General features: G+C 40.2%; 1 long non-coding RNA gene across 1 annotated transcript; it reads left to right on the top strand.

The window, feature by feature from the left end:
- Positions 1-454: 454 nt before the first annotated feature.
- On the top strand, positions 455-1,402 carry LOC134823469 (uncharacterized). Its single transcript, XR_010161305.1, has 2 exons — positions 455-519; positions 692-1,402. It is a non-coding gene; the product is annotated as an uncharacterized LOC134823469 (long non-coding RNA).
- The last annotated feature ends 23,341 nt before the right edge of the window (positions 1,403-24,743 follow it).

Below are 24,743 nucleotides of genomic sequence, written 5' to 3'. Positions count from 1 at the left end.
ATGAATGTGTTAGTGAGTGAGTTTCAGTGGACGTTTTTTGATAATTTTACTACCTTGATCATAAGTTGCTTCTTATAAATTGTAAAATATGCTCTTGGACTGTTTACGAACCATTAACTTGTATTAAAATGACTGGTTCTATAATTCCAGAGATCGATTTTACCGGATACCACAAAACAACTCACACAAAAACAAGTTTATCAAACAGTGGTCAGGCTACCTTGAATGGAACATTGATTCTTTGCTCCTTCATAAATATTTTAAACACACTTGTCCACAAATTTTTGTCCAAGTCATTTTTGTATACAATATACCACTTGAACTATATCCTAGGACAATTTCTCGATATCCTGAAGTACAATTAATTTATCCTGTCCATTTTTATTTATAAAATATTTTATGTTCAAGGTGACAGAACGACGACTAACCTCCCGCTCCTACCCAGTACTCAGTGCTATCACAGGGACTAAGCACCCTTCAGACTCTGCAGGTCCTGAAAAGTACATCAAATGTCGCTAGGTTGGTGAAGTAACATTACAATAACCTATTATAAAACAGGTCAATTTCTTTTGAATACCTTCATGGGTAGGTAAAGACTACAGACCCTATGAATCATTGTAAACTAAGAATGTCTAACTGTCGTATTAAATTAATGTTAATCAATTGATATTTGAATTTCTTCAACGACCAGGAACCTATACCGTCCTACCTCCACAATTTACTCCGAAGTGACAGTTGGAGACGACCAGTGTGAGAAGCTAAAGCCATCAGTATGGGACTCATCGAAACCATCCGGAAGAGCTAAAGAAGTCAGACCTTACGATCGGCATGCTGGTCCCCGGGGTTACAAGGGTGTTAGGGACGTGGGGAAATATAAAGTTGATGAGTGCAGATTCTCAAAACTTTAGCTAAGGATTTAACAATGTGGAGGGGATTATTCTTTTAATGTTGTGTATTGTATAAGACTCTATGTATACAACTGCTGGTATACAACTGGTATACAACTGCTGACGGTAATCAAGAAACAATGTTTCCGTGTTTTATAAAAATTTCGTCGGAGAGTTTATAATTAATTACAAGATCGTGATCATTTGTTCACTTCTGTCACACAGAGAAAACAAACAGCGCTCTTATTTCACAGTATACACTCACGGCTCACGCCGGGTGTATTATGTGGTCCCCCAGTTAACTAGAGTTTTTAAGAAAGTGTTGTTTACCACATACATATTTACCGATACATTGAATTCCTTCCAAGGAAATCAAAACACCGCCTTTATGTCTCGGCAACCTTCATGATAAGTACAATACACTTCGTAATAACTACATTTTACTCGTTATATTACAGTTATATAATGTAGTTTATTTTTATTATCTCACAGTAATTAACTGTGTGCCATTGTTATGTATGACCAAACTAGTCCTATCACAACGAGAACCGAAATATCCACAATTTCAGTTTCCGTGGTTAGTATAATATAAGTTTGTAGCTACTTGGCTAGCTGGAAACAAGCGCGCTCCTCAAGCGCTCGACTCAACGTGTCCCCAAAGATTTTTGGGGACACGTTTATGTTGCTTTTTGTAAGTCGCGGGCGAATTTTACTTTTTAAAAGTTTTTACGAGGTGTTAGAAGCCGTCTTAAGGTCTAAAGAGATGAAATCTTGACTAGCACCTACCTAAAAGGCTTTTATCCAACGGGTTTTTCTCAGATTCTTGATATCTCACCTACTTTTTTCACAGGTGACCGAAACGTACACGTCATTCTGTCGTTAAGGCGACTACTATCGTTACTGAAACAAGTGCTGTGCGACACACGATTATCCTAGGATGATGAGAGTTAGTTTCTGGGAAAGCCCTAACGATGCTTAGAACGATAGGGGCTGAAAATATTATCAATTATTGAAAACTTGTCCCCAGGACTTCGTTGAAGTCGCGAGATTCGATACCCGTAAAATAACGTCGCCAACTACTAGCAAAAACGTGTCCCCACGCGCCAGGGTTGTGATAAGAAAAGAGTTGAGAAATCGAAAATTTCTATCAAGGCAGAACGACCAAGTACAAGCTCAGGAAGCTCAAATCCCCTGAAGAAACCTTTAGTCAGAAAGACACCCACAAAAACTCCCCTGATTATTACTGTTATCAAAGAGAATGTAGGACCACCGAGACTTCTCGAAGGAGATAGAATGAAAAGGAAAGAAGACGGTCAGAAACTAATTGCACAGTTCAATGAAGGTATCCTAAAACACAATGGTAGGAACTCTGTTCCGATGAAAGATATCGGCGAGGTTCTGCTAAGAAATGGTCTACCCCGCTACCAGTCACAATATCAGAACGTCTATAATGCTTTTAGAGATAATCCGAAGAGAGCCCCCACGAAAGAAATGGTCCTGGCAATGAAAAAGGACGATGTAATATTCTGTCACGTCGTGTTCGCCAAGAACCTGGACGGAGTTGGACTAAAGACCAAGGAGTTTTACTACCTGGAGGGGTGGCAGAAGAAGGATACTCGCAGAAATTGCCTCCTCATTTATGAGAGCATACCAGCAGATATTTAATTTCCAATATCTTTTATTACTATTTTACTCATTTCAACCTTATTGTCCAATTGATTTACTTTTGATTAGAATAGAAAACACGGGTAAAGCACAATAATTGTACAATAAATCTTGAAAATAAAATAAATCAACAGATTATTGAAGGAATGCAGCTGTTGCAATTTAAGAAAATATATAATGAGGAATGTTTAGGGCACCCTGACAAGGAATGCTGAATTGACGAATAGTGTAGGATTACTTGATGACCTGGAAGTGCTGGGAATTATTATAATATCATACAGTCGCAAGCATATAACACACAGAAGGCACAAATAAGTTTACTTTGTCACGTCATACTCTTGATGATATCTAAGCTTGTGTGAAATTTAGCAAATAGTTATATTGATTGCGAGGGGGGTACCAATGGCATAATTGGCATAATGGAGAATTGGCCAAGCAAAATTTCCATTTATGCCATGAAATTTCTATGCCATTTGACGATTTTTATGCCATTTGTCTCCATTTTATGCCATTCGAAATATGAAATTTTAAAACTTTGAACTGAGAATTTAATAACGAATAGTCTGCACCCCACTAGTACTGTCCACCTTTATCTCTATTTGTTGTACTGACCCTGGTCATTAGAAACACCCCTAAAAGTTCGTTTTTTGACAAAAAATTTAAAACTTCTGTAATTTCATTTCTGTTTTAGTTACGCATTTGATTTTTGGTATGCGTATAGAAAATCGATACGGCTTTAAAATGAGATGTTCGGCGACCTCCAAGCTCACTCACTAGACTCAGTAGGAGTGATTTAACTGCGAGGGACAATTGAGGCTAACAAATTAGCCTCACCACTTTCAAAAAAGAACTTTCTCATGTTACGTCCATGATATCCAAGTTGCAAGTATAATCCATAGTGATTATACTTGATCGAGATCTAAGCTTTGGGGGTCGTTGACGTTCAGCTAAGGATCCTGAGTGGTCTATGCAGCCCCCCGGTCTACTCAGCCGAATACTCGAGAAATCGGGTGTGAGGGTTAAATGAGGAGCTGCACATTGCAGCAAAGTCTCGGGCGAAGAAAGTATGGTACACACTACCTTAACCGTCACTGGCTAAAAAAAACAAATCCTTCGGCTTCCTGTAATTGGCTGGTTGCACTTGTGTAACAATGTGGCTGTTGGAATACTCCGAAGTAAAATAAGTGTCTTGATAAAAAATAAAAAAAAGGTGAAAATGAGGCTAACCACCTTTTGAGAGGGTGAAATGAGGCTAACAAGTATACTTTTGTTTATATTTTCGAGTTGGTTCGGTATTGTGACTATCTAATATGTCAACAATAAAGATTGATTCATCCTCTTCAAACTCAACATTTCAGAAATCGCTGAGTCTACTTGTAGGAGGCCAAAATGAGGCTAATAAATAATTCGACCGCATTTTAACTTTAATGTACGGAAACAGGTTAACAGCTCACACGTTACTTGATATCCATGTTGCACATGCAATTCCTTGGGATTATATTTAATCGGTATTTAAGCTTCAAATATTCGAGGTGAAAATGAGGCTAACCACCTTGTGAGAGGGTGAAATGAGGCTAACAAGTATACTTTTGTGTATATTTTCGAGCATGTTCGGTATTGTGACTATCTAATGTGTCAACACCGCATTTTAAGTTTTAACTTTAATGTACGGAAAAATGTTATAGACCCACTATAAAACTTGTAATTGTAGCCCGAAGGTTATTGAGACTTTATCGAAACTTATGTGAGGTTGGATTGAGGCTACCTTCCCTCCTTGAGGCAAAATTGAGGCTAACAGATACACTACGCAGACAATTGTCACTGTGCCAGCTGTCAAGTAGTTGCTGAGCAGCAGCAGCAGTTAGATGAAGAAAATGAAGTTGAGGAAGGAAATGTATTAGAGCTGTTGGCTAGAGTAGGCCCCTTACTTCTATGGAGCTCTCTGGCCAACTGCTCTGGCAATGCTCTCCATGGGGATTGGGCCATGTAATATCACATGATCTGATATCATGCCAAATTAGACTCTAAACTATAAAGTATAATAAAAATGGAACAGTTTGAGAAAAAACATTTTTCGTTACTTGGAAAGAGAATACTTACTCAGCTGTCAGCATAACGAATCAGACGTACCTTGATCTTATATGTACTTGTGACGGTCTTGTTTTGTATTTAACTCTGCTGAAGAAGCAATTCCCTAATGCTGAAATCGTCACTTATTACCTTGGAAGTGATCAGAATGAGCAACTGTTTGCATTTATTCGGGTTTCTTTTCATCTGGTCGCTCAAGAAATATGGATGCGATAACTATGGCCCATGGAATGGAGAGAAAGAATGTGTACAGTGCTTTATCATTACATGAAGACACATCTGCAATTGCACATGCCGGGGAAGTACAGTTTTGCATCCTACAGTTCACCTCAAAAAGGTTAAATCTACAGGCCAGAAAGCAGAACGAGTGAATTGTGAAATGGACTGGTGGTATGATAAGCCTAGGCAAGTTGGCAAAAACGCTGGACAGGGCATCGAGGGACTGCATTCGAGAAGGGAAAAGAAACAATTTCCCTGTGTTCGCCGCAGTCGCAGATCCTGAAGAACGGAGTGGGAAGCCAATCGTCCATGGCCAAGAACTTTCTTGGGAAGCTGTAGATGATGAAGCTGGATGCCTCGAGTATGAGGACGACTTAGCTTATGAGGTAGAACCTGGAGTTGATGATTGTGATGATGGAGAAACAATATCAACAGATAAATATGGAACACTATCCTTCCGGTCTTTTGAGACACTCACGCTCAATGGAGGAAGAAGCACTTTATCAACAAAATCTCGTCTTTCAAGATTCAAGGGGGACGCGTTTGGAGTGTCTTCTGATGTTCGCATATATACAATCAACCTGAATGCGGATGTTCAACAGTTTTGAAAGCTGGCAGTACAGAAACTCTTAAAGTCTTCAAATCTCAGCAGAACTTTGCAACAGGAGTGGTTAGATTTATTTCTTATAATCATGCCCGATGAAGTACTACTGCCAGGAACATAGCCTAATCAATGGATCTCCTAATGTATGGCTACTCGTCGAAGACAAATACATCAGATGCATTGTTCCTTGATGACATTCAAAATCGTTGTGTTGTCAATGTTTGTATTCTTGAATAGTGAAATGTTTGGTATATATTTGATATAATACATTTCTATTTTCTTTATTTAGTTATTTGTCATATGAATCTTTGACGTTAACGATCATTCCAAGCGTTATAAAGCATGAAACATGTCTCATGTCACATTCAAGTACTAATAGTATTTGCGAATCTAAAGTCATCCTAAAGGTCAAATATGAAGACCTAAATTAATGGCATAAATTGGCATAAATGGAGAATTGGCCAAGCTAAATTTCCATTTATGCCATGAAATTTCTATGCCATTTGACGATTTTTATGCCATTTGTCTCCATTTTATGCCATTGGTACCCCCCCCCGATTGCGAGAGTGGAAAATTAAATATTGCCCAATAACTCAACAACCTGAAAGTGAAGTATTTAAAGTTTTAAAACATGCTCTACCCCACTAAATTTGATGATTCTGAACAGTTTAATGTCTAACAAGATTTCTTTACTTCAATCAGAAACCGATTTTGATTTCAATTGCTGGTAATCTTATCTCATTAAAAAAAAGGCCTGAAGATAGCTCCGAAGCTCTTCCTCCTGGAGCTGGGGTGGGACGGGGATTTTGATCTATCAGACAGCATCGTTGGGACCCTCATTGCAAACAAAGATGTGTATCACAAAAGTTGCGATGTGCAACATTAGTTAACAACCCTTAAAAGAAAGATAGCATAAATGCACACACCTGTAGAGAGGCGCAAGAGAAAATCGATGGAGATCACCCCACAACCGTCGCTCCTTCCATAAAAAGCTGATAATTCACAGGAAGCAAGTGAATCAACCCCGGTGAGAATTGGGGCCTGTTCCCTAAATTCACCGTCTATAGACTCTAATTATTCCGCTGCTTTACTATCAATAACTGCCCTACACAAGATGATTTATATCATTGAGGAAATTGATCGCATGTTTTAAGTTCAGAACATGCTATTAATATGTTTTCTTGCTCAGTTAAGCAACTATGCATCGGTTTGGAAGATAAAGAATCTCAACTGTTACCCTGCTCAGAGTTCACAATCTTAAAACTGTTAAAACCCACAGCAGCGAGCATTTAACGGTTGTGTCAAATGCTAATGGAAAAAAAGGGTTTTATTTGTCTCAACAGAAAACAATTCGACGGTCTAGCGCCCAACTTCACTTCAGTGAGGAAACCTAGGATGACACAGTTATGGAGGTTAGAAATAAGGCGCTTGCCATGTGGAATGAGTTTTTTTGTACCTTTAACGATGAAATTATCCGCAACCAATCTCCCGCTGATGATCTTATAGAACTTGTAAACCTACTCTTGTATGGACAACCTGTTAGTTAAAGGAGAATTTGCATACATTGCTCTTAGTATTGCGAGTGTAATTCAATACAACGCAACATGATGGACAGGATAAAAAATCAGGTAAATGTTATTATTATTAATGATTCAAAATTGGATCCATAGTAAATGGAATTCCTCCGAATATCGCAGTTCATGCAGTAGCTCAAGCTTAATATTTGCCATGCTATTCATTTAACGAATCAGTTTATAGATCCTTTTTGATCAGTTTATATACAGGATGCTGGATATAGGAGACGAGATCCTAGTAAAGAGTCACCACTTATACACTATACAGTACCTGTCGTTGAAAATATATGCTACCACACTAAGTGCTAATTCGGTTGATACCTTACACTCCAGTGGACATGTTTCAGACTCTTTATTATTAACTTATTAAGAGATCAATAATATTGCAAATTGCAATGTGTTAGAAATAGCATACTTCCAAACAACCTCTTTCCAAAATAATCATCTGAGTGTTTACTTCAGTTACCAAATTATAGACGCTGCCTTAGTCTGATGATCAACATGGGAGAAGCAGCAAAACATACTATGAAAATAAACGTGGTGCCAACCATCTGTGTTCTACGGTGTCATTTTACTTTGGGGAAAAAACAACCTGGATGCAGACAGGACTAACACACAAGGAAAGGGACATTTCCATAGAACAGTATTTCTGGAGAAGATGTATAGAGGTGATGCTTTTTGATGCGACGAATCAACAAGCCTCTCACGTACAGTGGGACCCAGAAGGTCCGTGCGAGAACAAAAATACTTTATAAGGCAGCATGCAGATTACGTATACTTATATAGTGTTATTTGATATCTTATTATTATAATTCTGTTTGTTTTGTGTCGTGGATAGACAGTGTTATTACATATTAGAACAAGAGAAAGAGAGACTGGCGGAAAGAGTCTATATGTGTAGGAATCGTTTAGGTAAATCTTCTTGCATTGAGATTTTAGTTTAATCTCTTTTGTTAAATCTTTTCTTTTTATTTTTCCAAATAATTTTTATTCTCGTTTTTCTTTTTAGCCCCTCTTATCTATTACAAGGAAGAAGTTGGTCAAACTATAGCATTTTTGAAAATGATTCGCATCGAGATTTTTATATTTAAACGATCTATTAGCATATAATTTAAGTTTAATCTTTTTTAAATAAATCCCTTCTCTTTCTTTTCTTTGATTAATGTAATTCTTATTTTCGTTCATCTTTTTATTTCATGTTTCAAATATCTTTGAACTTTTTCAGTTTTTAGTACGTAACCTCACGTTAATAAAAAGGCGTCGAACCAGTCAAATTAAACCACTGCTGGTAAAGATACCTTTACCACCTCGACTTATCGTGGTGTGTAGTTTAATTATCTGACCGATTGCTCTGAGGCATTGCTAACTGATGAGCTCAGGGATGCAATCTTGCAGATTGGAGGAGTAAAGAATTCGATTATCCTGCAAACGACGAAAATGCTCAGAAACGTATCTATTATTCTAGTTAGCACTATTTAATATAATTTAATAAGCAACGTTTTATTAACCCATTTTGTTAACTTCCAGTACCTGATTATATTTCTCCTTAGTTGTAGTGAACACTGAACGTGCGGAACTAAAACTCATCTCACGTTCTGAACATTATGGATAAATTACTAGTAGTGTTAAGTAGCATAAATACTGTATGTGATCACTGATCATGGGCTCATGGCGACGAAATAGAGTCTATAAGAGCGATATGATAAATCTTGCAGATAAGAGATATTGGAACGAGCTGCACTCGCCAATTCACTCAGTGGGTTTCTGTGTTCACCCGGCTTATCATGGCTACGATCAACACACAAACCAACATAATATAATATATGGAAAGAGTTCCTAGACGTTCCTAGAAAGATTTCCTAGACGCTATAGACAAGTGGTACGAAGTGAGAAAACCAAGAAAAATATCCTCTCTCAGTACACGTTTTACTGAGAGAATAGGGGCTAACAAGTACTTTCACTTATAGCAGCAATGACCAGTCCTTAGGAGCTGCTGTTGGTTGTCGATGCGGTTACATGTTCCTACTGTTGTTAGCTGTCACTAGGAAGAGTAACTCTAGCTCTGGAACTGTTTGGTGTTTTAGGAACTCCGGAAGTCTACGGTGTGGAGAACGGATCTGTGTGAGGAACTATCGGTGTTGAGATAGGTTCCAGTGTCAGGAACTATCGGTGTAAAGATAGGTTCCAGAGTCAGGAACTATCGGTGTAAAGATAGGTTCTAATGTCAGGAACTATCGGTGTTAAGATAGGTTCCATTGTCAGGAACTATCGGTGTATAAGATAACTCCAGTATTAAGGAACTCTGGAATTGTTCGGTGTGCAGAACTATCCAGTGTTAAAGGAACTGTCAGTGAAGATCAGTTCGGTGTCAAGGAGGAACCACAGAAGAACTCATCAGAAGATCAAGAACCAGTTAGGGGGGGGGGGTGACATGTCTCCAATGTCTCCAATGTCTTTTGTCTTTTTTGAAAAGATAGGGTGCAGAGACATGTCCTGGAGACATTGGAGACATTGGAGACACAGCTTTTGGAGACATTGGAGACATTGGAGACATTGGGGACATTGGAGACATTGGAGACAAAGCTTTTGGAGACATTGGAGACATTGGAGACACTGGAGACGTAGATGTATGATTGGAGAAGGAGGAGGATCTAGGAGGAGGATGACCCAGGAGGAGGACTCAGGAGGAGAAGGAGGAGGATGAGGACTCAGGAGGAGGACTCAGGAAGAGGACTGAGGAGGACTGAGAAGGAGGAGGACTGAGGAGTACTGAGGAGGATGGCTGAGGAGGATGGCTGTGGAGGATGGCTGAGGAGGATGACTGAGGAGGATGACTGAGGAGGAGGACCTAGGAGGGGGAGGACCCAGGAGGAGGAGGACTCAGGAGGAGGAGGACTCAGTAGGAGGACTCAGGAAGAGGACTGAGGAGGACAGAGAAGGAGGAGGACTGAGGAGTACTAAGGAGGATGACTGAGGAGGATGACTGAGAGGTAGAAGGAGGAGAACAATGACTGAGGAGAAGGAGAAGGAGGAGGACCTAGGAGGATGAGGACCCAGGAGGAGGACTCAGGAGGAAGAGGAGGAGGAGGATTCAGGAGGACTGAAAAGGAAGAGGACTGAGGAGAACTGAGGAGGAGGAGGACTGAATAGGAGGAGGAGGAGGGGGACTGGGGGAGGACTGAGGATGAAGAAGACTGACGAGAAGGATGAGGAGGAGGACTGAGGACTGAGGAGGATGAAGAGGAGGAAGACCCAGGAGGAGGAGGGATGAGGACTGAGGAGGAGGAGTAGGACTGAGGAGGAGAAGGAGGGGGACCTAGGAGGAGGAGGACCCAGAAGGAGGACTCAGGAGGAGGAGGAGGAGGAGAACTCAGGAAAAGGACTGAGGAGGACTGAGAAGGAGGAGGACTCAGGAGTACTGAAGAGGATGACTGAGGAGGAGGAGGAGGAGGAGAAGGACTGAGGAGGAGAAGGAGAAGGTGGAGGAACTAAGAGGAGGATGAACCAGAAGGAGGACTCAGGAGGAGGACTCAGGAGGAAGAGGAGGAGGACTTAGGAGGAATGAGAAGGAGGAGGACTGAGGAGAACTGAGGAGGACTGAATAGGAGGAGGAGGAGGGGGACTGGGGAGGAGGACTGACGAGAAGGATGAGGAGGAGGACTGAGGACTGAGGACTGAGGAGGAAGAGGAGGATGAAGAGGAGGAAGAGGACCAAGGAGGAGGAGGACTGAAGAGGACAATGAGGATGAGGACTGAGGATGAGGACTGAGGAGGAGGAGGAGGACTGAGGAGGATGGCTGAGGAGGATGACTGAGAGGGAGGAGGAGGAGGACTGAGGAGGAGTAGAAGGACTGAGGAGGAGAAGGAGGAGGACCTAGGAGGAGGAGGACCCAGGAGGAGGACTCAGGAGGAGGACTCAGGAGGAGGACTCAGGAAAACTGAGGAGGAGGAGGAGGAGTGAATAGGAGGAGGGGGAGGACCTAGGAGGAGGAGGACCCAGAAAAAGGACTGAGGAGGAGGAGGAGGAGGAGAACTCAGGAAGAGGACTGAGGAGGACTGAGAAGGAGGAGGACTGAGAAAGAGGAGGACTGAGGAGTACTGAAGAGGATGACTGAGGAGGAGGAGGAGGAGGAGAAGGACTGAGGAGGAGAAGGAGAAGGTGGAGGAACTAGGAGGAGGATGAACCAGGAGGAGGACTCAGGAGGAAGAGGGGGAGGACTCAGGAGGAGGACTTAGGAGGATTGAGAAGGAGGAGGACTGAGGAGAACTGAGGAGGAGGAGGAGGAGGACTGAATAGGAGGAGGAGGAGGGGGACTGGGGAGGACTGAGGAGGAGGAGGACTGACGAGAAGGATGAGGAGGAGGACTGAGGACTGAGGAGGAAGAGGAGGAGGATGAAGAGGAGGAAAAGGACCCAGGAGGAGGAGGACTGAAGAGGAGGATGAGGATGAGGACTGAGGAGGAGGAGGAGGACTGAGGAGGACTGAGGAGGATGGCTGAGGAGGATGACTGAGAGGGAGGAGGAGGACTGAGGAGGAGGAGGAGGAGGAGAAGGACTAAGGAGGAGAAGGAGGAGGACCTAGGAGGAGGAGGACCCAGGAGGAGGACTCAGGAGGAGGACTCAGGAGGAGGAGGAGGACTCAGGAGGAAGACTCAGGAAAACTGAGGAGGAGGAGGAGTGAATGGGAGGAGGAGGGGGACTGGGGAGGACTGAGGAGGAGGAGGACTAAGGAGAAGGATGAGGAGGAGGACTGAGGAGGAGGATGAGAACTGAGGAGGAGGACTGAGGAGTACTGATGAGGATGGCTGAGGAGGACGGCTGAGGAGGATGGCTGAGGAGGATGACTGAGGAGGATGACTGAGAGGGAGGAGGAGGAGGAGGAGAAGGACTGAGGAGGAGGAGGATGAGAAGGAGGAGGACGTAGGAGGAGGAGGACTCAGGAAGAGGAGGAGGACTCAGGAGGAGGACTCAGGAAGAGGACTCAGGAGGAGGACTGAGAGGGAGGAGGACTGAGGAGGACTGAGGAGAACTGAGAAGGAGGAGGATGAGGACTGAATAGGAGGAGGAGGGGGACTGGGGGATCGGGAGGACTGAGGAGGAGGAGGAAGACTGACGAGAAGGATGAGGAGGAGGACTGAGGAGGAGGACTGATGATTGAGGAGGAAGAGGAGGAGGATGAAGAGGAGTAGGAGGACTCAGGAGGAGGAGGACCCAGGAGGAGGAGGACCCAGGAGGAGGACCCAGGTCCCAGGAGGAGGACTCACGAGGAGGAGGAGAACGACTGAGGAGGACTCAGGAGGAGGAGGAGGAGGAGGAGGAGGAGGAGGAGGAGGAGGAGGAGGAGGAGGAGGAGGAAGAGGAGGAGGAGGAGGAGTCTCCAAAAGCTGCGTCTCCAATGTCTCCAATGTCTCCAATGTCTCCAAAAGCTGTGTCTCTAATGTCCCCAATGTCCCAAATGTCCCCAATGTCTCCAATGTCTCCAAAAGCTGTGTCTCCAATGTCTCCAATGTCTCCAATGTCTCCAATGTCTTTGTCTTTTTCGAAAAGATAAGGTGCGGGAGACATTGGAGACATGTCACCCCCCCCCGTTAGGGTATATTATCAGAGAAGTGACAGTTGGTATATTATAATTGAAGTGATTTGGTTGTGTATTAAGTTCTCTTTGTTAGTCTCAGCAGTGAGAGTGAGCGTGTGCTGTGTTGTGGGTATTATCATTTTAAGCTATTGACTTACAGAGATAATATAGTGAATTATCATTCTATTGACCTTTTACAGTTAATCATTATTATAACTTGTGTCGTTACTTATATCTTTTCTCCTAGTAATATCTAGTTATCAACAAGCGCTTTCCATCCGAGCTCTGTCACAATCCGGATCTGCGTCACCATGTGAAACCAACTGGAGTTTGTATGATTGGATCGTGAATAAAAAGAGGAATAGACCGACCGTAGACAAGCAGAGAGATTTGATTTTCCTCAATGCAAGCTTGCGCCTCATGAACGCTAGCTAGATAGGGGGCTACTTTTAAAGGAAGAATAAACTAACTAGTTGAAACGGTTAAATTTCTACTCAAAGGTATATGGTAAGAAAGATTATATAATAAGATATTCCGAGAAATACAATAATATCTTTAAACTACATTAGTGGTAACTGTGGATTTTCCTGAAGTCGAGGATTTTGGGAACTCTCTGGAATGAATCCTGGGACCTGTCCCGACCATATCCCGTTAAAATCGCTTTGTTGCGAATTTTGTCCGACAAAAAGACGGATTTGACTGTACTACATGTCTAATTATAGAATTTATTAAAATCTTGTCAAATTCACTAAGTGTGCAATATCAGAATTTTTGGGGTACACGAAATTAACTCAATGACATATCATCATCACTTATTCCCCCAATAGTTTTGCACCACTTTTGTTCTGTTGTTGAGACATGAAAAATAGAGATAAGATGACCCTACAGTGACATGGTGATGTAATACAGTACTTATGGGGAGAAACGTTAATGTTCCTACCCAGGGATTCGTTGTAGAAGTTGTTATATTGAGACTCATGTAAATTCATTCAGTAATGTATTTTTCTGTAGTTAATTATATACATAATATTATATATAATCTATTATTTAAATGTATATAGTTACCTGTTGCAAGTGTAACTATTACTCTATTCAGGAAAAAAATAAGGATATCAGATTAAGTTCGGGGAACTGAAAGAAGTATTTCTTGGAAACATGAGAGAAGCGAAAGAAAGAGATTATGTAATAGAATGTCTCGAGGCCCTCAAATTATCTACACAAGATATGTTCCCGAAAAGAACAAAGGATCTCATAACGTTTATTATATATAATCTATTATTTAAAGGTATTCAGTTACCTGTAGCAAGTGTAGCTATTACTCTATTCAGGAGAAAAAGTTATAAGGATATCATATTAAGAACTTGTTTTACTGCAGGAATAAAACAGCTATCTCCATGTATAGCAGAAGCCAAAGACATGACAATATAGTACAGTACTTACCAGTTGAAACGTTAAGTTTCTACTCAAAGGTATATGGTAAAAAAGATATAAAATCGGACGAGCAACCGACAACTGAAGTTATCGAGAAAGTAACAGTGTCAACCAAAGTTTTAAACTCCCCCAATTGGAAAAGTTTAGAAGAGGAGAAAACGTTCCTAAGTTCTGCGAGAAATTCCTTGAATACGTCACTCTTGGCAACATCGGTGGCGAGAATTGGCCCCTAACCTTTCTCTAATAAGTAGATGACTTTACAAAGGAGAAGTTAAAGAAGATACACCTGACTCTTGGCCAGAGCAGGGGAAAATACAATATCTTAAAATTACATGTTAAATAAAAGAATTCATTAAAATCTTGTCAAATTCACTAAGTGTTGTTATATATATTGATTATTATTATTATTTATGCTAATGTTACTTCTATTCCCTTAGCCTCTATGCTATGAATTAATCGTCTCAATTGTCCCCGCTCACGTGTTAACAAATGGCGACGAGGATTTAAATGGAACCACTCACCATCCAGTGATCCCACAGGTCAAGGTTCGAAAGGTTTGAGTTCAAGCTGCTGGCAGAAGACCAGGCAGTAGGGTTTCCGGTACTGGCTAAGGACAATTCTAACCGTGAGGTTAGAAATGCGGCAATAAAAAATAACCTAGCACTCTTCATTGCACGTACCGATAAAAATATCTACAAGCTTTTAAAATCAATAACTGTGAAGAAACTTGAAGAGTGCAGCTACGAGGGATGTAAAAAGCTAATACTAGATCATTTGGCCCCGTCTCCAACAAAGTTCGCACAAAGGTACAAAGTGAGAAGCTGCGTGCAGGAGGGCGAGGAATCTACAGCAACCTATGTCTCAAGACTTAGGACCATCGCAAACGAATGCGATTACGTTAATTACAACGAGGCAATCCTGGATCAGCTGCTCGCTGGACTTAGAAATCAAAAAGATGTTTCCAAGTTGTTGACTAAAGATCGATGATCTAACCCTTGCAACTGCTGTCAAGGAAGCTTTAAGTCGTGAGCAACCAAACAGAGAGGCTCAATTTATGAACAGAACGCTATCTTCTGGTGGAGAGTCATCGAGATCTGTGAACTTTGTCAAAAACCCAACCTTTAAAAGAACAATAAACGTGAAAAACCCCGTGAAGAACCGTAATGTTCCTGATATGTATTAACCATTTCATCACTAACAGGATGTCCCTAATAATTCGTGACTTTTACTGGACTATAATACAATGGCGACGAGTGGGTTTATTGAACAACTGTGTATGAAGCGACTCACAGAAAATACAAAAGATTGGTTTGAACGATTCGAATACACTGTATCACTGCAACCTGGCTTACTAGTTGAAACGGTTAAGTTTCTACTCAAAGGTATATGGCAAGAAAGATAATAAGACAGAAATAATCCGAAAAATACAGTAATATCTTATTGCTTACATTAAAACTTAAAGGGAGCAGGAAAGGACTAATATATTTTTGTTAATAAGTGAGCACTCAACCCCCAAGATATAGGTAATTCAATATATTCAAGTTCCATCATGCCAATGACATGGTGATGTAATACAGTACTTATGGGGAGAAACGTGTATGTTCCTCCCCAGGAATTTGTTGTAGAAGTTGTTATATTGAGACTCATGTAAAATCATTCAGTAATGTATTTTTCTGTAGTTAATTATACACATAATATATATAATCTATTATTTAAAGGTATTCAGTTACCTGTAGCTAAAACTCTATTAAGGAAAGAAAAGTTGTAAGGATATCATATTAAGAACTTGTTTTACTGCAGGAATCAAACAGCTGTCTCCAGGTATAGCAGAAGTCAAAGACATGACAATATAGTACAGTACTTACTAGTTGAAACGGTTAAGTTTCTACTCAAAGGTATATGGTAAGAAAGATATAAAATAATCCGAAAAATACAATATCTTAAAATTACATGTTTAATTATTAATTATTATTATATAGAATTTATTAAAATCTTGTAAAATTCACAAAGTTTGCGATATCAGAGTTCTAGGCTACACGAAATAAACTCAATGGCATATCATCATCCCTTATTCCCCCTATAGTTTTGCACCTGATATATATTCGGATGTTATGTAATATAATGAGTATAATGTATATAATGTAATATATTAATCATACATATATTAGCCCATGTTTTATGTCTATAGTCATTCTACAGTTGATATAAACACTCATTATCAATTGTACTTAAAGAAGTCAACGAACTCACAAAGTAAAGATCATAGAGAATCATAAAAATGGCGACGAGGCTGTACGATCAGATGTTGACTACCGCTATTGGATACAACATTCGTTTGTGGTTTACTCAGTTCGAAGTGTTTGTGAAACATCAAGGAGCCATTGTAGAGCCCGCGATCGAGGCTGCTCCGGAGGACCTGGAGACAGGGGCAGGAGAAGCCTGGACTGCAGATCAGGACAGGAGGAATGAACGGATAAGGAATAATTCTGTTTGTTTTGTGTTGTGGAGAGGGAGTGTTATTACATATATTATTTAAAAAAGAGATAAAGGGAAAGAGAGACTGGCGGCATAAGTCTGTATGTGTAGGAATCGTTTAGGTAATTTGGTAAATCTTCTTGCATTGAAATTTTAGTTTAATATCTTTTGTTAAATCTTTTCTTTTTATTTTTCCAAATAATTTTACAGAAAAACCTGTAAGTGTCTCCATCGACAGACTACCAATACCATGTTTCAAAGGTTCAATCATATTCATAAAAGTACCTTTAACATTAAGTTGATAATAATTATTAGGTAGTACGTATATCAACATAAAAGAAGGTAATTTTTTTTCAAGCAGAAACCTTTATCTACTTTGAGATAAGATCACCCTACAGTGACATGGTGATGTAATACAGTACTTATGGGGAGAAACGTTAATGTTCCTCCCCAGGGAGGAGTTGTAGAAGTTGTTATATTGAGACTCATGTAAAATCATTCAGTAATGTATTTTTCTGCAGTTAATTATATACAATTCCCAGTTATACCAGTTAGTTTACTAAGACCAGTTTACAACATCTGGAGGCCACGGACCGTGGCCGCCACGGTGGGATATGAACCCACGCCCCGGAGGACATTGGAGCAGTGGCGTAACGTAAGGCCCCGCAGACCCCGCTATGCGGGGGGGGGGGGGGGGCACCGTGAGAGGGGGGCGCCAAAATTCTGCCGCCCCTCCTAATAATTTGGCGCCCCCCTGTGGATAGGCGCCAAATTCATCGATTTGTGTTTACTCTTTGATTCAATCTCCCCCTCATGTAATTCATTGCCCCAGGTTATGTCTCAGTCTCAAGATGAGAATCAGAAAGGGCCAGAATGGCAGGCTATGATTGTTGTGGGTAAAAGGAAGAAAGGAGGAGCTAACAATGATACGGTGAAGTGCGTTTATTGCGACAAGATTTTCAGTGGTGGTGGCACCAGAATAACAAGTCACCTATTGAAGCAGAGAGGAAAAGGTGTTGCAATGTGCAGCGGATCCCCCCCAACTAACCTAATTGACCACATCCTGAGAGTAGAATCAGAAAAGGAGATGGCGAAGGATGCGTTGAGCTTTCTCCGTTTATTACAGGCTGTGATTCTCCAGGTATAGCAGAAGTCAAAGACATGACAATATAGTACAGTACTTACTAGTTGAAACGTTAAGTTTCTACTCAAAGGTATACGGTAAGAAAGATATAAAATAATCCGAAAAATACAATATCTTAAAATTACATATTCAATTATAGAATTATTAAAATCTTGTAAAATTCACTAGGTGTACGATATCAGATTTCTTGAAAACTTGCCGCTTAAAATTGTAGAACGTATTGAGGTAGAATGGATTCAACGGTTTCTCGAGCAAAGGGAAGATTTTCCAAGGAAGAAATCAAAAAAGATCTCAAAAACCAAAGAAAAAATAACAAACAAAAAGTAGACAAGACAAATAGGAAAATTGAAGAGGACATAGATATCTGTAAATGCCCTAAAAAATGTGGGGAAAGTTTTTTAATGTTAGCAGACTTCCAAAGAGAAAGACGTATATATTGGGGCATGGAATGTTAGGACCAAAACGAATATTTGGCAAAGCTGCTATACGCAAATGCACACGAGAGTTCTTTGTCCCGAACAAGGACAAAGAACGTGTAAAAGTTTGCAAATCAATATTCTTAAATTGCTTTGGAATAAGTGAAAGAAAGATGAGAATCGTAATTGAGAAAAAAATATGACTAAAACATAATGTGTAAACCACAACGGTATAAGCACCGCCATGTTGTGCAACAGAAGCGTAGAATGAAGCCACAGGTTATGAAAAGGATCAGTGAGCACATACGCTCATTTCCGACTGTCCCATCACACTACTGCAGAAAGAACAATAAGAAGTTATATTTTGAACACGGTCTGACAAAATCAAAGATGTTCAGCCTGTTCACAGACAAATATGGAACAGATGTTGCCAGTTTCTCGAAGTATAAAGCAGTTTTGGCCCAGTAAGACCTGTGTTCGCAGTGTAACAGGCACCGGAATATTTATACAGAGGACCAGGACGATTACTTAGAACACCTCAAGAGGAATATAAGGACAATTCAAGGTTATTAAAAGAAGAACACAAGCATACAGCGGAGGATAAATACTCAGATTTCTCATCAATTATTGTTGACCTTGCAGAAGTGGACCCATGCTCAGTCTCAGGAAACTTTTTTAGGTGACCAAATTGGCCTGCTATAATTGTAGCGTCTATGATCTGGGATCACATAAAATGTATGCATACAGATGGAACCAACAACAAAGTGAAATAGGAAATTACTGCTATCACAAAAACCCTAATATCTCAAAACTGTCTTTTTTGAGATAAGCCATTTTAGAATAACACCGACGATATAATATAAGAGTATAAGACAATACCACGTTATTAAATTATTTAATTATTCAATTAACTTAAAGAACAGTCGTGCGCGGCTTATGCTTCTAAAAAATAATGTCCGCGCGCTACATAAAAGTGATAAGAAAGCGTGTTCAACAGTAGATGTTTTCTTCTCAAAGTGTGGGTATGTCGCTTTTCAAAACTATGGTTATGCGCACAAATTTGATCCTAAATATTGCAAAAAGGTAGGGTAGGTGCGTGCGCGGGTTTACATCTAAGATAATCAATACTGTCTGGAGTAGTGAAGTCAATCAAGATGTCGATGTTGCACGTGTTGTAAAATATGTGCTTAAATTCTGTGGAGTGTGGTTGCTTTGCTGCGCGAGAGTTGGTTTCGTTTACACGTCAATTGATCATTCCGACTTTATTACTTTTTGCAACAAAGCTAGATGTCCGAGTCTAATTCGGATTCAGGTGACGATGTAGAAGTTCTTGAGGTTCAAGATCACTCTCAAGATTATTCTTCTTCACTTTCTGTGACTCATAGTGAAACCAACAACACCAAACAATTCTTTTCAGAAGTTCCTTTTTCTTCAAAATGTTTTGCTGCTTGGCAGCAGTTCAAAAAGGGACATGGACCCAAGTGAACACTGTTCGAAAGTTCTAAAGACCAGTGGAGGATCAACCAAAGGATTGTTTTCTAATCTGCTTTCAGCACACCACATTTTGATACCGACTACAAGAACTAACTCTTCAAAAAGACAACGAACTGAACCATCGTTGACCACTTTCTTTGCATTGAAAATTCTAATCAAAATTGCGATTGACACTCTATAATATACTGCTTCAAGTACACTTTTATAAAACTCGTAGTCGAACTCCAGGATTGGCACCACTATATGACCCCTATACGGCTACTATACGGCCTTTATACAGCCTCTATACGGCCTTTATACGGCCTTTATACGGCAACTATACTGTCTCTATACAGCCACTAAACGGCCTCTATACGGCCACTTAAAAGATATATTTCATAGCCTTTATACGGCCTCTAATCTATGGCCTCTATTCGAAATGTTTTGCTGCTTGGCAGCAGTTTAAAAAGGGACATGGACCCAAGTAAACACTTCGAAAGTTCTAAAGACCAGTGGTGGATCAACCAAAGGATTGATTTCTAATCTGCTTTCAGTACACCACATTTTGATACCGACTACTTGTCTTCAAAAAGAAAACGAACTGAACCATCGTTGGCCAATTTCTTTGCGCCGTAATTAAAAATTCTAATCAAAATTGCGATTGACACTCTATACTGCTTCATATACACTTTTATAAAACTCGTAGTCGAACTCCAGGATTGGCATAATTGGGAAAATGGGTGATAAGATTTGGCGTCTATACGGCAACTATACGGCCACTTAAAAGATATATTTCATGGCCTCTAAACGGCCATACAAAACATCTAATCTATGGCCTTCATACGGCCACTATATGACCCCTACACGGCCACTATACGGCCTTTATACGGCCTCTATCTATATGGCCTTTATACGGCCTCTATTTATATGGCCTTTATACAGCCTCTATACGGCCACTATATGGCCCCTACACGGCCTCTATACGGCCTTTGTACGGCCACTATATGGCCACTTAAAAGATATATTTCATGGCCTCTAAACGGCCACATAAAACGTCTAATCTATGGCCTCCATACGGCCACTATATGACCCCTACAGTACACGGCCACTATACGGCCTTTATACGGCCTCTGTATATATGGCCTTTATACGGCCTCTATACGGCCACTATATGGCCCCTACACGGCCACTACACGGCCTCTATACGGCCTTTGTACGGCCTTTATACGGCCACTATACGGCCACTGTATCTATACAGCCTTTATGCGGCCACTTAAAAGATATATTTCATGGCCTTTATAAGTTTATACGGCCTCTAAAGGGCCACACAAAACATCAAATCTATGGCCTCCATACGGCCACTATATATATGATCCCTACACGGCCACTAAACGGCCTTTATACGGCCACTATAGTGCCTATATCTGTTGCTTGAAACCTAATAGAAGAGCATATGCGCCTTAACTTTAAAGGGACAACAACGGAAGACGTTCCAGGAGCAGGCAGAAGAGCTACATCAAGCGAGAATAGGGATGTTGGCCATGCAGCAAATGCAGATGTACCTTTTTCAGGTGGTCTTCTCGCTGAGCTTGAGGGTGAAGACATAACTGATTTATCCTGATTTTATAATGAATACTAGTGTAACCCGGCCTTCGGCCGGGATTTCACTGCCGCAGTTAAAAAGGGTAGGAGCATTTACCCGTTGAGTCAGAACCCGCATTAGGTGAGCAATTCTATTCGGAGTGCCCTCACGTATCCAATGGTATCTTAAACAATAGTAATAGTATCTTAAACAATAATCAATAGAAATTAACCCTTAACACCACACCCGCCTATCATATTTGTGAACACGCATAACATTGTCGTATGAAAGTATGAACTCTCTCTCTCTGCAGTCCAAACAGTTCCCCCTCCCCTAATAAGATTATAGTATAGACAGCGAATCTTACCCGGGTAACTCAATTACACTAATTATGCAGCTACATATATATATGCGAGCCCCGTAACTCTTACCGTTCTGCTCAAGCCATTTTATGTAACATTTGTGGTACAAAACCATCAATTAAACCACCTACCAACGACCGATTTAAAAAACCTTTATCATTTAACTTCGTCAGAGTTTTGTCGGCACTTTACCGAAAAAATCAGTCCCGCAACTCTTACCGTTTTCTTGATTAAGCCGCTCGGAAATTACAAACAGACAGACAGACACACATTCTGGGATTATTAGTTAGATGTTTTAAAGCAGACTACTTTAATATTTACTCTAGTTTTACTCTTGAAACGATATTGTTTTATTGTTTGTCACACGGCACAAGTACACAATTCACCGTTACATGAGTAGATATCTTAATTTTTGTAGATTTATAGAGTTGCCAATTCAACTCCTTTTTAAGTGCAACCTTATCCTTAAACTACTGTTTAAGTATGACCTAAAGGTTGGTAAAACAACATTCAACATGATGCAACGTTTGGTGGCACAGTTCAGACTAGTTAAGGTAATCCAGATTAGTAACATGTTCTAATTTCTCGTCTTATATCGTTCGTTTGGACCGTGATCAATTTTTATTACTTCGCTAAAAAACGTAGTGTCAATAACCATCGATTGCTATTTAATTGGGTCGCCGGATCGGAAAATATCAATCTCGATGTAAAGTAGGGTTCGAAGCGAGAGCCATTGTAATGGGCAGACAGATTTACTTAAATAATTTGTGAATCGAACTTTGTTTAGCTAAAAAGCTTTTAGATGCGCACATATTTTACAACACGTGCAACATCGACATCTTGATTGACTTCACTACTCCAGACAGCAATATTTAGGATCAAATTTGTGCGCATAACCATAGTTTTTAAAAGCGACATACCCACACTTTGAGAAGAAAACATCTACTGTAATCATGTGGCTTTTGTAGTTATTTTAAACTATTATTAAAGTTTCTAGGACATTCAGTGACTGTAGGATTAGGATTAGCGAGACACATCGCAATGACCCTGTGTCGTCAGAAATAATGTTCATTGAAGTGCACACTCAACTTCACCCTGTAAGCATACCTAGGCCAACTAATAATTTTCACTTTGTAAATAAATTACAGGAGAGTTTGTCCAGACAAGGGTTTGATGCAGAGTTTGAAGTAGTACACAATTTCTCAAGCTGGTGTAAAAGCAGTTGCGCTAAGACCTTGTTTGGTAAGATTTTCGAAACTGTTAATTCAAATCACTTCTTCCAACTATATTTAACTAAACCCGGATTTCGAATGAACTATATAAGTGTAATAATCAAAACAAAATTGATAATGATAAAATTCCAGGAGAAGATGGTCCCACAGACTTCAGTATGTTGACCTTGGCTGTAAACTCCGGTGCAGATGGATGGGTTCTTTTGTCGAACATGAGGAGCCCGTCAAATTCGTGTCAGGTTCAGATGTTCTCGCTGGATGGTCAACACATCGACCTCAGTCCGGATAGGGAAATAGCCATTTGCATAAAGCTGTGTTTTCCTGGGACAAGCTCTGTCGAGACATTCGTGCACAAGGGAGACGATGGGCACAGTGGAGCTGTGCAATGCAGTTTGACCGCATGGTCATTTTTCTTGCACAGATCCATATGGGACGACACGTTCGCGTTTGACGGAGATTTTGCTCAAGATTTCACGTTCATGAAGAAAGAAATAAAGCCACCGATCAACTTGTTCCAGGCACGCCTGGTTCAGGGATAACGTTTATCCTGACAAGCGAGGAGGAACAAGATCGGAAGGATGAAAGACGACGGAAGGTAGAGGGGATCTCATTTCTGGGGAAAGGTGACTATTCAATACAAAAAATTTCTACCGATCAGTTGTAGCACTGAAAGAATTCACTATATCAATAACCGTATATTAAATTACTTAAGTAAATTATAATTAACGAATCTTTTAATCTACAGTAGGTCAGCTTAAGAACTACTTACCAGAACTCCCCCAACAAGATACACCCGTTCCTCCGAATAGTACGTCAATCTTATTTTTTATACTAGTAGCATTAGATAATAGAAATTGAAGCGTCAAGAAATAAATTCCTCTATTACTTCAATACTGAGTTTAAAGGATTTAATTTCTATGTAACTTATTTAAATATAAATTTCTCAATACAATCGCTCAATCGGTATGATTTTAGACTTTTTATAACTAGACTCATTAATGACGTTATATTATAATGAATAATGATGTACATTATAATTACATACACTACCTATCAAATGCCCTGATTCCTAAAATAAGCCTATTTTAAAACATCTGTAACGTCTAAACCATTGTAGGTAAGTTTAAGAACTCACCAATGAGTATTGACGATGAACAAGAAACTGCAGTGTTCAAAGAGGAACTGCTAGATCGTAGTACACCAGTAAAACAAGGTATACCTCAAGGTATATTCCTAACAAAGAGCAGGTAAGATACCACCAACAAAAAAAAACCACCAGAAAAAAAGTTGCAAGTTATTATGCAGGAGGCGGGGAAGAACACAGCTATCATCAAAGGCCGATTCACCCCTACTGTAACCAGCGAGGCAAAGGAGAAATTGTGGTTATCAATAACGAAGTCGGTGAACGCGATCAACGGTAAAGGAGACAGAGAATGGCGGGATGTTAGGAAGAAATGGATCGAAACTTCATGCTCTGCTAGTTCCGACTGCGTGAATTAACTTGTATTGTGAAACTGTAGTCAAGGAACTGTCGGTGTTAAGATCAGTTCAGTGTTGAGAAAGGTTCGGTGTTAAGAACTTTCTCGTATACAATTGTAGAAGGACAATTCTGTAGTACTCAGTTTGAAGAGGAACTACAGAAGAACAAGTTCATCAGAAGAACCAGTTAGTGTTGCAGAGAAGTGACAGATTATACTATAATTGATTATATTTGGTAGTGTAATATTTCTCTTTGTTAGTCTCAGCAGTAAGTATGACTGTGTGCTGTGACTTGTGGCTATTTTGGTAAGCTATTGACTAATATAGAGATACTATCAGTTATTATTCTAGTTATCATTATCATTGTCTATTGACTAATATAGAGACTTTTGACTAGTTATCATTATCAGAGATTGTGTAGTTACTGTCTCAGTCACTCATGTATTTCCTCTGAAATTAGACCCTGAAATCTATCCATTATTAACTTCCTTAGCAAAAACAGCCAGAAAAAAAACAGCGGATTTTGTTGCACGGCTT

Source organism: Bolinopsis microptera, chromosome 11, assembly GCF_026151205.1.
Source record: "Bolinopsis microptera isolate Bmic1 chromosome 11, MBARI_Bmic_1.0, whole genome shotgun sequence".
NCBI lineage: Eukaryota > Metazoa > Ctenophora > Tentaculata > Lobata > Bolinopsidae > Bolinopsis > Bolinopsis microptera.
The sequence above is the reverse complement of the archived record's forward strand: the minus strand, read 5'-3'. Positions and strand labels throughout refer to the sequence as shown.